Consider the following 17223-nt stretch of genomic DNA (forward strand, 5'->3'; position numbering starts at 1 on the left):
CTGTTCGTTTTCAGCAAGTTAGAATGATTTTTAAATCCTGAATTCACAGCTGCTAGAATATTTACTTCTCCTAAATGAAACCACTCTTTTCATAATCCAGGACTCTGGTGCTACAACAGCCGCTGAATTGAAAGTCAGCACCAAAAGGTGACCCATGGAAATGGCAGGGAAAGTAAATCAAATATCAAATAAAGCCAATTCCTTCACTCTCCCCAGCTGATTACTGTTCTTTAGAAGATAAAATATTTAATCCATCCTAGAGCCATGGAATCCAGGGGCTCTTATTACTGAACAGCTTTATTGCAACAGGTTAGATGTGTTCATCTTAGCACTTTATAACTTTGCCTGGAAAACATTTATACTCATGAGGTCATTTGGCTAAGCTTTCTTGGCTTATATTTATCCCAGAGAAAAGAAATTTATTTTTCTTTGCAGAAGTAGCTCAGTACTTTCCTGTTTTCTCATGCCATCCTTGATTTTAAATGATTACAGTTTTAACCATCTGATCCAGAGATTTTATATCTTACGCTTCCCTTTTGCTCTAGAGGGCATGATGTGAATGCATTTACTATGTAACATGTAGTCTATTATTATAAAGAACGGTTTACTTTAGTCAGCTCAAAGAAATGCTAATAGACATTATGAGTTAATAGCAGGGGGGAGGGGGGGGAGAGAGAGAGAGAGAGAGAGAGAGAGAGAGAGAGAGAGAGAGAGAGAGAGAGAGATGTGTGTTGTGTTTCCATTTGGATGGTTTGTCTTTATTTCAGTAGACCAATCTCCTCTCCCCTGCAAAAATAGAAGAAAAGACAGAGAAAGTCACAGGAAGAGGAGAAGTGCCAGAGGGGGAAATACACTAGTCCACACGGGGGGCAGAGCAGCTATAGCCAGCCTACTTCTCCTCTTATCTCTCTGGTGGGTCGTGGCAGCCTTTTCAAGCTTAAACTCCACGGTGATGTTAGAGGCAACGTTTCTAAAGGCCATGGAAATGCTTGATATCCACTTAAGTCAAACATATTGAGAGACCTCAGTGGCACTTTGCACACCACCATCTTCCACTGCATGTAGTCCTTTTGGCCCTGGAAACTATGCATGTACAGCAGCAAGTATTGGGCTGGCCAAAAAGTTCGTTCGGGTTTGTCCATAAGATGTAACGAACACGCGAACGAACTTTTTGGCCAGCCCAATATTTTTTTTTTTGTTTAGCTCACACTGGCAGCTGTTTGCATACAGGACCTTGCACATCTCCCAGCAGACTCCATGTGCTTGTGATACTTCATACTCCATGTAAAGTAGAGTGGGCACCACTTAGCCTCTTGAAATTCTTTTATCATTGCTTCTGCTGCCCACCAGGTGAAGTTTGAGAGTCTCCACTAGTTCTTCTGGCCCTGACTGTTGCCAGAGGGAGAGGCTCGGGTCTTCCCACAGGGCAAATTCTGCTGGTTGTGTATATGTCAGAGCTGTTCAGCTTGGAAGGAATTTCCTGTCTGGGGCTCCACCATTGTGGGAAGCCACAGGGACATGCTGACGGGGCAGTGCCGAGGCACCTCGCCATTGCTGTCTGTGAGGCAGCACCCAGAGGCTTGGCTGGGCTGCACCAAGGCTGTCGTGGGTTTCTAGTGCAGGCAGGGCAAAGGCTGGGTCAATTGCAGCAGAAGCAGAAGCTGGTGGAGGCCCCAGAACCTAGCCTGGTCAGGCTCTTTTCTTTCTGGTGGAAGCTGGCCCTCTCCAAAAATGGGGAATTCCTGTTTTGATTTCTGCTGGTGGAGAGGCCACTCTTTGTGTATGGAACAGGAGTTATTTTCTTCTTTGCCAAGACAATCAGAGAGGTGGCAGGCAAGTTGACTGTGCTGCTAGCATTTTGTTCTGGTTCCTGGCCATCTGAAGGCTGCTGATTTTCTGCACTGCTACTCTGAGTATTCTGAGAATTAGAGATGGAAATGGCAGGACCAGCATTATTGCTGACACCCCACTGGTTGGGGTTGGCAGAGACTATTCTGTACCTTGTGAGATGGGAAAGGACTGCTGCTGTTGGTCAGATTAGGTAAAGGCTGGGGCCTCAGGGCGATAGTACAGCCCTTCAATTCTATGCTCTTGTGTCCCAGGAGCTGATGGGCGGCCATCACCTCGAACTTCTGGCCCATCAGTGAGTACTTGATCTCTTCTTGTGTGTAACCTATTGACACCATCAACTCTGGGGGGTCTTTGTAGTCAGAGAGCAGTTCCACATAAGGCTTTAGTTCATTGTTATGACCCAAATTCATCCATGAATCTTTCATAATTTGATCAAAAGTGCCTCTCTTGCTGGGAGTGCTTCTCTTGGTGGAACTGAGAATGAGAAATTTCTTGAGCAGGTTTTCACACTCCATGGACAAGTAGAAGGGAATATGGTATATTTCACTCAGTAACTTCTCCCATGGCTTCTTGAGATAAGAAGGCAGGGATCAGATGACCCCTGCATATAGGATGACTCTCAGCCTCCACACCTCCCACACGGGTCTATCTTAAATTTTTCCCTGGACTAGTTCTGGGGCAGCAAAATTCCTGCCACAGAAGTTACGTAGCTGTTTGCCAAAGGTGAATTTGTTGCTGAAACCAGAGTCTACAATCTTGATGTCCATGTCAGCATCCGAGAGCAGGTTTTCTGCCTTTCAGTCTCTATAAGCAACCCACTTCTGTTGGCAGCACTGCACAACAGATACTTTCTGGTGGAATTTTCTTCAAGCCTCTTTTCCTTTCATGTGCCACGAGCTACTAGGTAATCAGACACATCTCTTCCACTAGCATATTCCATGATGAGGTAGAATGTTTTCTCAGTCTTGAGATTAAATAGCTTTTCCTCTCTCGGTGAAAATAAACCCTGAATTTTCTAAAGTTTAGTACTGAGATTCATACTCACTGTCAATTCACTCTCAGAAATACATAACTTGAAGTTATATAAAAATAGAGCCTAGGAATTTCAATATTTATCTTGAAGTGGCAGATTTATAATCCACATAAGAAAGTGCTTAATTTCCCTCTAGTTAATTGTATCCAATAGTTTTTAGAGCATTTGCTAGGTACACAAACAGTCACCATTGGTGGTAGTGTTAACTGGTGTAAATATGTCTCAGTGGGGATTTCACAGCATCTATGAAATTAAAACATGCATGTGCTTTTAGCTTACAGTTCCATTTTTATAAATCTATTATACTTATATGGACACATATGGAAACGCTTATATGGACACAGAGATATGTGTGCAGGGATGATCACAGCAGCATTATTTATAATAATGAAAAATATTTATGATGATGAAGAACATGAGCTAAGATGAATGTCCATCCATAGAGAGATGACAAATTATCCACGGTACATTCATACTTTGCTTAATGGATTCCTATCATTTTGCTCATCCAGATAACTTTTATCCTTGCAATATTTGTTTAGAGATGTGGAGAGACCATTATTGAAACCACACCCAGTTCCTGCTCCCAACAATGTGGTTTAAGATGGAAATTGGCATATTTTAATTTCTCTGTCTGTAGGCCAACAATTACCCAATGTTCCAGACTTGGGTAATTGAACAAGGATGTGACAGTCATAATTCCCCGGACTTTTACATACAGTTGATTGAGCCAGAGATGGATACCTAACCCAAGCTGAATCAGTTAAAGTCATGCCATAGATTTTTTTTGAAGTGGAAATAAAAAAGGGAACCTGGGAATTTTTTGGTAACCTCATTCCCCTTCCTGTAGAAATTATTAGCTTTGCAATGAGAGAGACAATCCAGCTGGCAATATGCAAGAATCTGAGTTTAGAGAAGAGTGTACAAAATTTTGATTTCAGGAAATGAGGCCCAGCTCCACCTTCTGATACTATAGTTTAATTATTTAATCCTTCTTTGCAATTCATGAACCAATAATTTTTGTTTTGATGTTATATTGGTGAGTAAAAAGGCACATTTCATAACAATATGAATAATTTGGTATAATTTTTATAAGCCTTACACCTTATTTGTATATGAATCTAAAAATCATCATATAAGACACAGAGCAAAGTGTTGACAGTGATTTACCCTTGTAGTGGGCAAAAAGAGAGGGAAACATTTTTGTTTTTACATTGTATACTTTTAAACTGACTAGCATTTTAACAGTTAACTCTATTAGTTTTATAGTTGAAAAATAATTTTAAAATCCCATCAACTAAAAACTTCGAGGAAGAGTATATGAAGAAAAACAAACAAGTGCCTTGCACCACTCACTCTTGAATATTCTGATGCCGAGGGCACCTGCATTCACTGGTTTCACACTGAAGCCAGTAGAGAATCGTAATTGCTTGTGATAGAAAGCCAAAGTTGTGGAGTGTTTTCCGAACTCACAAATGCCTAATTTATGAACATCTGGCAGGTAAAGAGAAAGCTGCTAGCCCAGGTTAACTTGCCAGGAGACAGCATAGCAGAGTGAGAAATGCTTCAGGTTTGCATTTTGAATTGTGACCTTCTGTTTACTAGCTAACGAAGTGAGTTATTTAGCCTTTCTGCACCTCTGTTCCTCATCAATAAAATGTGCTAACAGTGATTCTTAACTCATAAAATTGCTATGAAGTTTAGCAGAAATAGTGCATGACAAAGCCTGGCACATACAATGCACTCCCTCTATGCAAATGTTAGCCATCCGCGTTGTAGAAGGCAGAATGTCTTCTAGATGCTCAAGATTTCACTGCATCTCTGAATTTTTTCTCTAATGCAAAGCTTGCTATCTGTTACCAGGTACAGACAGCAAATCCCTTGGAATAATGATTTTCCTGTCATGGTGACAAATTTCGACATGTTCGAATCAATTTCTTCAGAATTAATTCTTGTCCCACATATCTGCACATCATTTGACTGGAGTACAGCTACACTTACATTCATTAAGTTCATCACAATAAAAGCAGAGAGGTTGTTTTACTTCATCTTTGCCATTTCAAAAGTTCTAAGATTCATGTTTCTTTTTCACATAGTACAAATTCCTGAAGTCTGATATCCCTTCAAATCAATGGACTCTTTCAATATGCACCATCCAGGCAGCAGGCCAGGAGCTACTTGGGAGGTAGGGTGTTATTGCCTGAAATGTGCAGGCTTGGCCATAGCCATCCATTGTATCATGGCTCTATGTATTATTTACATTGCTAATACTAGATGCGTTGAGTTTAGTTGCCTTTTAAAATGTCCTCAAAAATAATACACGATGACTGAGCAGTGAAACAGACGATATTGTATATTCAAAGAATTACAGCATAGAGCAGCATGATATATATTAGAACTCTATATCTAAATACATCTAAAATAAAATTTCTAGGGCTTCCCTGGTGGTGCAGTGGTTAAGAATCCGCCTGCCAATGCCAGGGAACCGGGTTCCAGCCCTGGTCCAGGAAGATCCCACATGCCGTGGAGCAACTAAACCCGTGCGCCACAACTACTGAGCCTGCACTCCAGAGCCCATGAGCCACAACTACTGAGCCCACAGGCCACAGCTACTGAAGCCCACGTGCCTAGAGCCTGTGCTCCAAACAAGAGAAGCTACCGCAATGAGAATCCCACGCACTGCAACAAAGAGTAGCCCCTGCTCGCCGCAACTAGAGAAAGCCCTCTCACAGCAATGAAGACACAACACAGCCAAAAGCGAAAAAATAAATAAATAAATTTATATTTAAAAAATAAATTAAATTTCTATGTCAGAAAGTATTGTGTTGGAAGTTGACTATACTTTACCTTCCTTTGTTGTTCATAAAATAATAACACTATTATAGATTTTAACTTAAATTCAAATAAATATACTAATCCACATCAAGAAATATGTGGGCTTCTTCACTCTCGGGATTTCCCACTTTACTCTGGCCCACTGTCCTCCAGTGCAGTATCTACTGACTACAGGCTATATGCCAGGTCTATTGATGGGTACTGTTTTTCTTCCACCAGGGGTCAAAGCTTTTCCTACCGCATTCTATCCAAAATAAAGACCTTTCTCCAACAATCATTTGCAGTGGCTGTACTTTCACTCCTAATCCCTATACTTTTGCTGCCATTATGAGCAAACAGATTCAGTGACTGAGCTGGAGTCTGCTTTTGATACAGAGGCCTTTACAAGTGGACCCTGCCACTGAGACAATTGATTCCTGAGGAAAAATACATTTACTTGTAGAAAGGATGCAACTTACTATGAACTGTAAAGTTCATCTAGTTCTCAGATATCTATTAAACTCACAATGTAGATGCAGTGCTAATGTCAAATCTCTAGTATTTGAGATAATATCAGTTTGGACACATATGGTCAAAGAAAGCACATAGGAAAGAACTGAACAGTACTGCCCCTGGCTTCTGTCACTGAGAAAAGGAGAACACACAGGACCACTCAAAATTGCCATAGAATTTTGGTTGTACTAAAAATACAGATATGAGAGTCAGGAAATTTGGGTCATCAAGGAGGAAAGTGGGAGTTTTCAGGGAGAAACAGAGATTTTCTTATTGGAAAACCCATTATAATTGGAGAGGAAGCCAAAAATTTCCAAGAGATAAATCTTAAAGATGCATGAAGCTCCTAGGAGATGCAACAGTGGCTCTGTCTTCCATACACAGAACTTTCCCAACTCAAAAAGCCCCCTCTGTATCTTTAACTCAGGGATCACTTTTAGCAGTGGGAGACATTCACATTATGAAAGGTAGGTGCGTGGGGATGAGACACACTGAAGGCACCACAGCCTTAAGCCATCATCTCATGTGTATCCTTTGACGTCATCTCTTTGAAGAAACTGTCATATGGGAACATTTGCTATTTAAAATGTTCCTTTTCTATTTCTGCCCCACTCTAACTTTTTCCCCGGTGTTGTTTAGTTGAATTTCCACAGTTAAATGCAACTACGCTATAATCCAATTAAGGCCATATTTCTGAATCAGAACTCTCAGGATATCACGGGAAGGTTCACTGCATACCTTAATACCCTGGTAATTTTATTCCCTGCCACATTGGGGATTAATGAGATATTTATGGAGAAAACATTAGAATGTGCCATGCATGATATTGAGTTTTTGAGAAAATATGATTTAAGTTTCAAAGAGCTTATAACCAGGCTTTGTAACTGATGCTTTTTTAAAGTGAGTTCTAACTGGGTAGGAACAGCACACTTGAGGAAGCTCACGTGAGCCTACCGTCTTCACATTCAGGTACATCTGAAAATGGATTCAAATTCTTGAATTTCTTATATTTAGGTCAGGCCCTTGCTCTCACACTAAAATTTTGTCTTTCCTTCTTCCTATCACCCAACACCTAACAGAAAACCTTTGGAATATCTTTGACCATGCATGTAATAGATTTTCAAATTTTATTTGTTGATTAAACAAATAAATGCATGAGCAAGTGAACACATGAGTGAATAAACAATGAATCAAAAAGTTGATTTTCTGACTTAATTTAATATCTACTCTTAGTTCTAAGCATTGATGAGCAGAGTTCTAATGACACCATTGTGGTCAATAGGTGACATCTTTCTCCCTTTATCTCTGAAATGCACAGTCACACACCCCCCCTCAAGCTTCTAGGACCCTCCTTTTTTAAAGCTCTGTCTCCAGGAAATTGACAAATCAAGTCACTCTCCTGATTAGCTGGACCTTCCACCTTGTTTCACTGGCTTTTGGATAAACATGACTTAGCAGCTTTCCCTACAAAAAGAAGACTTGTTGAATGACTAAATCTGACTAAATCAATATCTTCTCCCTCCTACTCTCTTTCCTTTTTTGCCTTCCACACCCCCTATCTTTCATCTTTCTCCTAATTCCTCAATATGGTGCCTCATCCTGCTTCTGACTTTTCAACTATAACCTCATTATTTGCTTACTGATTAAATCATGCACTTCCTCAGCAACTTCTTCCTGAATTCTGTGGATGTCTTTTAGATCCTCCTAAATCTCTTCACCACATTTCAAAGTCTACTTCTGTATATATACTGTGTTACATATGAACTTGAACTTATGCCATGAAAGAACAGTAAAGCTTTGCCATTCGTTTCACTGCTTGTTTTTATTCCACTGTTTTCACTTCGCTGGGGTAATGCCCAACTCTCAAGGGGAGGTCACTGCCAGGGGAAAACTGCTGGGCAGTTAATGTCTAACTCACACCAACTGGTCTCTGTACCTGAAGCCTAAAGTGTACATTCAGGGCATTAATTATATTCACAGTGTGCAACCAACCTCATTACAGGAAGTAACTGCTAAATGGGTACAGGGTTTCCATTTAGGAAGAAAAAGAAGTTCTGGAGCTAGATAACAGTGAATGTGTTTTAGGCAAAAGTTTGTCTTGAAAAAGAGCAAGGTAAAGTGGGAGTGGAGAGGCTTGAGATCTAATCCCTCACTTCCAAGAGTGAGATCTGCTCTTGTGTTTAAGACACTTCTCGAGGCTTAATTTCACGCTCTATAAAATGAGATAATAATATCAAAACTATAGGCTTGCGATGATAAAACCAAATTACGTATGTGTACGTGTGTGTGTCACATCACAAAATAGGACATTTAATACGTATCAGTGTATTTCAACTACTGGTCTCCGTACCTGAAACCCTGTACCCATTTAGCAGTTATTTCCCATAATGAGGTTGGTTGCACACTCTGAATATAATTAATACCCTGAATGTACACTTCAAAATGAATAAAATGGTAAATTATCTGTTATTTGTATTTTACCACAATAAAAAACCACACAGACACACACACACACGTTTATAATCTTCCTCTTCCCAATGTTTTTCGTAACTCCCTTTACTTAAAAGTTATGTCAATAATTACAGAGTCCAGGATAAAACAGCTAAGCTGGTTTTATTAAGTTAAAATATTGTGTACTATTTTCTTTTTATTATTTCCATTTTTGCTTTACCTGGTCAAATATAGATTTTATGGCAGAGGGACAGAGACAGTACTATCACGTATCAAAAACTGCACTTCACAGGGGGACTGCAACTTTAAAACGCTAAAGTTTTTCACCATCGGAATGTGGTTTCTCAGAGAGAAATGCACAATTTGCACAAAGAATTTCCTGGTATTTTATTTTGTCTGTTGGGTATCAAATGAATCTTGGGGCTTTCACTTGAGTTTCCACTTGACAAGCCCTTGACAGGACATTGATGACTTCCAAATCTCTTTTCCAGCCCACACCTCCCTCCTGAGCACTAGACCATATATCCAGCTGTCTACTGGACATCACCTTGATACTCCTCAGACACTTTAAACTTAACTTGTCCAAAGCTGTAGTCATTATTTTGCACTCTCAGACCTGCTGCTGCTTCTGTATTTTTTACTTTGCTGAAAGACATAACTATCCACTAAAATGTTCAAACAAGATGTCTAGGCATCATTCCCAAATTTTCCTCTCCCACCTACGTCTTATCAATCATCACATTCTTTAGAGTCTATCATAGTATCTCTCAAGGTCTATTTCAAAGGGTCTGCCTATGTACACCTACATATCCATGCACATGCAAAGCCTTCTATTTTGATTGCTTAGTATGACACATTCAGCTATCCATTTGCTACAGTAAATGGATTTCTGTAGTCACAGAATCTCAGCCAAAAGAAAACGTGGGAAAATAAATCAACAGAAGATAAAGAAAAATGCATCATTTACCTGGAGACTTTACTACAAATTTTAATTCTCTGATTTTTTGTTCTTGTGATGTCAATGCACGTTTAAATGATGAGGAATATTTCATAATGATAAAATGGTCAATTCAAGAAGAAGACATAAAAAATTATATCCTGTATATCACATGAATCAAAAATTAAAGTGATTAAAAATTGGCAATTCTGTCATCACTTTTGAAGATGTAACACTTCTCTCATTCCATTGATAGAACAACTAGATAAAATATCAGCAAAGACATAGATGACAAAAGAGATATGAAAAAAGAAGCTAAGAAAAGACTTTATGGCATGAAATGGAAAGATGTAAAATTTTCTTTTTGGGCAGGCAACATGATTTTTTACATAGAGAAACCTAAGAAATTGACAAAACAATTATTTGAATAAGTGAATTTAATAATGTCACAGAACTCAAGGTTCATTTACAAAAGTAAATATCTGTGCTTATATATTATCTGTGAAGAAATGGAAAATCAAACTAAAAATTTCATTCTCTTTATATCATCAACCATCTAAACTAAGAAATGTATTTAACACAAGATATGTGAAGATATGTAGTTGCAGTGTACTGAAAGCTACAAATACTACTGAGAAATAATAAAGAACTAAGTAATGAAAAGATATACTGCTTGGAAGTCAATATTGTAAGATATTGATTGTCCCCAAATTAGTCTATAGGCATTATGTAATTTCATGCCATATTTATAACAAGCTTTTATTGTAGCATTTGGTTAGCTAATTCTAAAATTAATACAGACATGAAAATGACATACATAGATCTACAAATCCAAGAAATTCAATGAATTCTAATATAATAAACTCAGAGATTCATATAAAGATACATTATAATCAAAGTAGCTAAAGCCAAAGACAAGAAAGAATCTTAAAAGCAGCAAGGGAAAAAGAAGCAACTTATCAAGCACAAGAGATCCTCAGTAAGGTTAACAGCAAATTTCATCAGAAACCATGGAGGCAGGAAGGCAGTATGATGACATAAAATGTTGAAAGAAAAAAACAGTCAAGAAATAATTCTATATCTGGAAAATTTATCCTTCAAAAATGAAGGAGAAATTAAAATATTCTAGGCAAACAAACAAACAAACCCTGAGGGTGTTTATTAACCTGCCCTATAGGAAATCCTAAAGGGAGTCCTTCAGATTCTAAAGAAAGGACACTAGATAGTAATCTGAAGCCAGATGAAGAAGTACAAATTGACAGTAAAGGTAAATACATGGGCAATATAAAAGCCAATATCACTGTATTTTTTCTAACTCCAGTTTTTATTTTTCACACAAGTGCATAAAACTAAATATAAATCTATGTTTGGGGAATATAATATATAAAAGGGCCTTTATCCAAAGAAGATATAAAAATGCACAATAATCAAAAGAAATGATACTAAACATCAATAGTTTTTAGGAAGATGCAAATCAAAACCACAATGAGATATCACTTCATACCTACTAAGATACCCATAATTAAAAAAAATAAAAAACAACAAGTGTTGGTGAGGATATACAGAAATTGGAACACTTGTACATTGCCAATGGGAATCTAACATGCTAGGTCAGCTGTGGAAAAGAATTTGGCAGTTCTTCAGAGAGCTAAATATGGAATTACCATATGGCCCATGGTTCTTGGCAATTTCATGACAGTGTTCTGAGACCTTCACATTTTGGAACTCATTTCTGCTTAATGAGTTAAATTATCTATTACTTTAAAGTAATATATGTTTATTTTCTTTTAGTAACAAGTTTTTGATTTTTCCTATATTTGGCAAATCTACAGGGAAGAAAAGTCAAATCCACAGAGAAGAAAAGTCACATCCCATGGAGTTGAAATGAAGGAATAGCCAGATATTAAGAATCATCTGTAAGTGATCAGGTGGTGAAGCCTGGGCTGTAAAGGTCTATGAACAGATATTCACAGTCTGTTATTCCATTGGACCTTTTCCTCTCCATCATAAAGACTAATTTAAGCCATTATCATCTCATGCCTGGAATGTTGCCAACATACTTCTGTTCTCCCTACCGTCTGGTTCACCTTCCTCCATTCTATCTTTAATATTGCATCAAAAAGTATCTTTCTGAAAAATAACTCTGATCATGTCACTTCCTTGCATCATACCTATTCATATCTCTCCTGAAATAAGACTAACACTCAGTGTTTTAGCATGACAGTAAAAGCCTTCTACGACCTGATCCATCACAGAATTATCTACATAGTTGGTGCTTAGTAAATAAAAACTTACTCAATGGATGATCAGTGGTTTCTACCAAGGAAATTAAAAGAAAAAGCAAGCATAATGGTGGGAATAAATTCCTTTACTTCATACATATTTTCTGAGCATCATCTCTGTGAAGGAGATTGAGAGGAGAAAATAGAAGATTACCAAACCTCAAATATGTGCTTTTTCTGCCATATCTCTTGCCCCAACCTTTAGGAATCTGAGAATCTAGCAGGGAACACAAGGCTTGTACAAAAACTGCCAAGTGCTTGGGACTTGATAAATGTGCTAAGGCAATTCAGTAGGAGAAGATTCCATTTTCACCTTGGGGACTCAGAGAAGGCTACAGATATTTGATCTGGGCCTTGATGAAGGAGTACGGCAGGTGGGAAGAGACAGATCTCCAGACCCTGGGGCATCTCAGGCATGTGAATTTCAGGGAAGAGGCACATGTTGTCACGCTGCTTGACTCTAGTGCAGGGCATGTGAGACGTAGCAATGAGCATGAGCAGTACATTGGAACATTAGTATGGCTGGCTTTGGAGGGTTTAATTGCTAGTAAGAGAAATTATAAGTGGAGCTTTCTCAATGAATACCCTTGAATCCCCAGCTAATTTTCCGCAAAGCCTGAACCCTACCTGTAATTCATTCAGACTCACTCTGCTCCTGCAACCCAGCAGGACCCTGTGGGGCTCCTGAGCACAAAAGCCTTTCTGTGTCCCCCACTTCTTGATTACAGGAAATAGGTTTCATTCATCCTCCAGGACCTTCCATGAGTTCCAATGAGCAGGTTCAAACAGTTGCTACTTAGGGAAGGGAGGGGGATGCAGAGACGAGAGGAACAGTCAAAAGAAACAATAGTGCAGCCTTGGGGCAGGGCCCTGGTTCGCTCAAGGGATATACATAACAATATCTTTAAGCTGTTTTGCAGATACAGAAACCCCCACCAGGTGGGAGAAGTTAAATGTATGCTGCCCACAAGCACGTAGACCTCAGGCCACCAGGTGGAACCAGAAGGTTGATGCTGCCTCCCACTTACCTCACTGCCAACCAGTCAGAAGAATGTCCACGAGCTGATCACGCCCTCTTCGAACAATTACTATAAAACTCTTCACTACCCCCTCCAAGTTGGGACATCTTCTCCAGTTTTGAGGGTATTAGCCTGTTGTGGCCTCCTTTGCCTGGCAAAGCAATAAAGCTATTCTTTTCTACTTCACCCAAAACTCCATCTCTGAGATTTAATTCCATGTTGGGGAACAGAGGCCGGATTCAGCTTCACTCCCTCTCCATGCTTCTGCCCTCCAACCCCATGACAGCAGGCTTTAGTCAGCTTTTTGTTACCAGAGGAAACTGATTTCCAAAACCATTCTTCATGTTGCTTTATACTTCCCTAAGCCTGGGTTTTCTCCCCAGCAGGCTAGGAAACAGAAAAAAGGAACACCAGCCTAAAAAAAGATCTGCATTCTAATCATTGCTCTTGTACATACGTGACCCTGGGCAGATTACTTAACGTTTCTGAGCCATCTGTAAAATGGTGATAACAATTCTTATCTTAAAGAGATGCTATGAGGGTAAAATAAAATGTTTAAGCCTTTAGTTCTTAGATGTTTCACAGAGTGTTAGTTGTCCTCCCACTGCAGTCTCCAGGATCAATCAGGTCAAATTTGGGGGCCTTCCCCCCCTCACTTCAGCCCTCAATTAGGGCAGCTTAATGAATTCTCTGCTGCGATCATTACTAACTCACCTGGTTTGTTTCTCAGAGCCCAAAAGACAGAATTATAAAGCAACGCTTAAAGCCTCCTTTTTAAACTTAAACTAGGCTCACTGGGGAGGCTAAAAGCTAAAGATTTGACCTGTTCTGGCATTTGAGCTGATCTGTATTAGAACTGCCTTTGTAACAACTGGACTGGAAAGAAGAATGCTCTAATCAGTCTAAGCCTAGAGGAAAAGTCATTGCAAATTCATGGAGACAAAAACAGGTGTGTGAAATGGTGTGTAAAGGAGCTCGCAACAATCTCCCAGGACATGGTTTCTGATTGGGAGCCCTCATGCTAGAAAAAAGATTAGGAGTATCTTGGCAAGCTTGTGTCACAGGAAGTGCAATATTTATTCAGCACACAGATAGCCAGTGGATGCACTGACAATTGCAATTCAGGCTCTCTGATTAGATTTTGGCTGGAGTGTTATTTAGAGACTTAATCATATAATGCCCAGTGGCACCAAGTTCGCATGTGGATCTGATTGAAATCTTTGCTCCCGCTGGTTTCAGGGTGCAGATAACTGAGGGTGGCCGGAAGAAGAGCATCCGCTTACTTGAATCAGGAAAAGCTGACAACTCCTGGCTTCCGAGAGTTCCAAACTACAAAGAGCATATCCCTGCATCCAAGTGTAGAAAAGCTCTTGGACCCCGACTATCTCATCATTCTTTGTAGCAACTGGGGCTGGATTTGCCTGAGCCTAAGATGATACCACACTCTCCTACCAAGATTTGTCCAGTCACCTTTGAATCCAACTATTTCATAGACTCAGACTATCAGAGATGAAGGAATGAGTCTAATTATCCCATTTCAGAGATGAGGAAAATGAGACCCAAAGAGGGTGTAGCTTATCAAGATCGCAGAGATAGTTATAAAAAAAACAGTGTGAGAAGATAGGTCTCCTGATTCCCAGTGTTACTGTTTTAATGGTATTTACCAAAATACAGTAGATAATAATGTTAAATTTATTTATTTTTCTTCCTTCGAAACAGACAGTAGGACTATGCCTATTTTCTCTAAAATGTTAAGCTATGTGTGCAGAAGCTATACTGTCATTTTCTAAAAGTTGCCTGTACTTTAAAATTTCAATCCCTTAATAGTCATTTGGTACCATGTTCTTTATAGCTTAACTTCAATAGAGTTAATAAGAAAAAAAGGACATGAGAGGGCTTTGATATTTACTGAGGAAATAAGCATAGGACTCTGTTACAAACACACCTTAACTCATAAAATGGTTAAGAAGAGACCTAGAAATATGACTAAAGTCCAAGCATAATAAAATATATAAAAATCCACTTTAATTATTTTTCAAGCAATTAGAATTTAAAGTCTTTGGTTACATCCCTAATCTTCTATTTCCATACTATATTCAAAACTTTCAAAAATTGAGGGGCTCTTATGGGTCTATTTTAATGAATCTTTGGCCAGATAACTCTGAAATCCTTCCTTGTACTTTCATCAAAATGCTTCTGACTTGCCCAAGCTTATTTTTTCTCAAATTATTTTTAGTATAGTCAAAGAAAAATCCAATAGTTTTGAATATGCTTAGGTATGAAGAACTTTAGGTATTAAAATTCCCAGGTGGCTTCAGAGGTGGCTAAAAGATTGGCAGCAGGGTGAGGGGGATAGAGGGCAGTAGCATTATCATCTTCCTTGACACGTGACTCCTGTGTGTTGAGCAGGTGTCTGTGTGTCTGATTAGCTAACTGTCTATTTAACTTCTCTCTGTCTACTTCACTATTATATCTCTATCTAACAAGAAACTGTGAACAGAGAAAGAAGTGGTGGCCAACTTCCCGTAGTCTGGTCTATCTACGGTTCCAAGGAAGAAAATTCCCAAATACCAGACACCTGCCCTTGTTGTGAATGCAATATAGTGACTACTTTTAGACCACTGATTGCCAGCTGCTGTGCTCCTGGCTCAATTGCTTCCACAAGACAAGCTGTTGAAGCAGATATTAATGTGTATTTCAAACCAGCTGGATATATAAGACAATAGTCCTGTTACTGAGCAGTCCTGGTCTTATAGTGTTTTCACCCTTCCATCTTGCCCCACCCATTATTAGAAGCAAAAACTGCTCCATAGTGGTTCAGCTTTTCCAAAGACGTAATGTCATACTTGCTTACATATCCCCTTCTAATGTTGCTACATCAGAACTGGAAGCTTATTTCTCCTGGATTTTAGCACATGACAATTAGAAATCAACATACTTTGTAGTTTTGTGAGGCGTATTTTTGCTTAAAAAATAACTTTCATAACTTTTGTATAAGTATGCTTCATGTCTTTCATGGTGTCTGGCAAGTGGTTATGTGCTCACTCATTGAATGAAGACCTGCTATGGGCTCACATTTCCATTTGCTAAGTTGAGGCCATTATAGCAGAATTCAGTAACTTTCCTCTAAGAAAATTATACTGTTTTGCAACTTCTGATTAAATAACACAGCTTTGTCTTTCCATTATGTGTTCTTTCTGTACATTCTCACATAGTGACTTTTAAGTCGTTATCTCCAGCCAAAACTTGTCTTCATCTGATGACTGTGTGTCAAGTTGCCTGCTATACATCTCTGCCTAAAGGACCCAAGGTATCCCAAAAGTAATATGTCCAAAGGTGAACCTGTCACCTTATACCTTCTCCCTCTCCATTATACACACATACAAATACACACACCCTCAACTGATCCACCTCCAGCACTTTCCATCTCAGAGTATGCCACCATAATCCATCTAGCCAAACAAGTTGGAAAGCAGCAAGCTTGCATCATCTCTTTCTCGCTCTCAAAATCTAGTGAAGCCTTTTCTCTCATTGGCTCCAGTCTCTATTCCTCCAGGACAGAGTTTGACTCCTCCTTAAGTTGATGCCTACCTCTTTAGACATTTCCCCTTTAAATGAATTTCATTTTCTTGAGCATATTATATTCTAGCACATCTCTCTTCCCTTCCATAAATGTTTTCTCTCCACCTCGAAACTGTTGCCTTATGAACTTAGGTCGTTAAAATTTAACTCAAATGTCATGTTCTCTATGAGACATTTCATCTTCAGTTTTCCTGTGTTTCTTGCAAGTGTTTCTTGTAGCATTTCATGCATTGTACAGCAATGACTCATTAATTTTTCTTTCTCTTGCATGCATTGCGAGAGGTGGTATGATGCCCCTTTCTTTTCCATTTCCCCAGCAGCTAGCATGTTTATAATAGGTATTCAGTAAATATTTACGCATAATCAATTGAAAAAATGATTTAAGGTAAGAACAAAGCCCTTGGAAGAACAGGTCTAGTGGGTGGTCACTGGGGCAAAGAATATGAAACCATCTTCTTAGGATGACAGCTCAGACAGACTGAAGGGCAGAGGTGATCGGAAAAAATATCCTCCAGAGGACCACTCAGTCCTGCAGTCACCTAATAAATGGTAGGTCTGCCATACTTAAATGAGAGTCAGCTCCATGATTCTATTAAAGAAAGAAAAGGTATTTGACACCAAAATGTGGACTAAAATACTGTATACTCGTAGGTAATTAACACATTGTATCAAGTATGTGTTTAACCTATCACATGAAGGGATGGTTTGAAGACAAGCATGCCTTTGCTCCAGGGCCTCTGG

The 17223-nt window shown here is 39.1% G+C and overlaps 1 pseudogene; it reads right to left on the bottom strand.

Annotated features, from left to right (window-relative positions):
• Positions 1-731: 731 nt before the first annotated feature.
• LOC111168749 (serine/threonine-protein kinase MARK2 pseudogene) lies at positions 732-4807 on the bottom strand (annotated as a pseudogene).
• Between the last annotated feature and the right edge of the window lie 12416 nt (positions 4808-17223).

Source organism: Delphinapterus leucas, chromosome 16 (genome assembly GCF_059928025.1).
Source record: "Delphinapterus leucas isolate spDelLeu-1000000601 "Yukka" chromosome 16, BTC_Dleu_Yukka2, whole genome shotgun sequence".
NCBI classification, from domain to species: domain Eukaryota; kingdom Metazoa; phylum Chordata; class Mammalia; order Artiodactyla; family Monodontidae; genus Delphinapterus; species Delphinapterus leucas.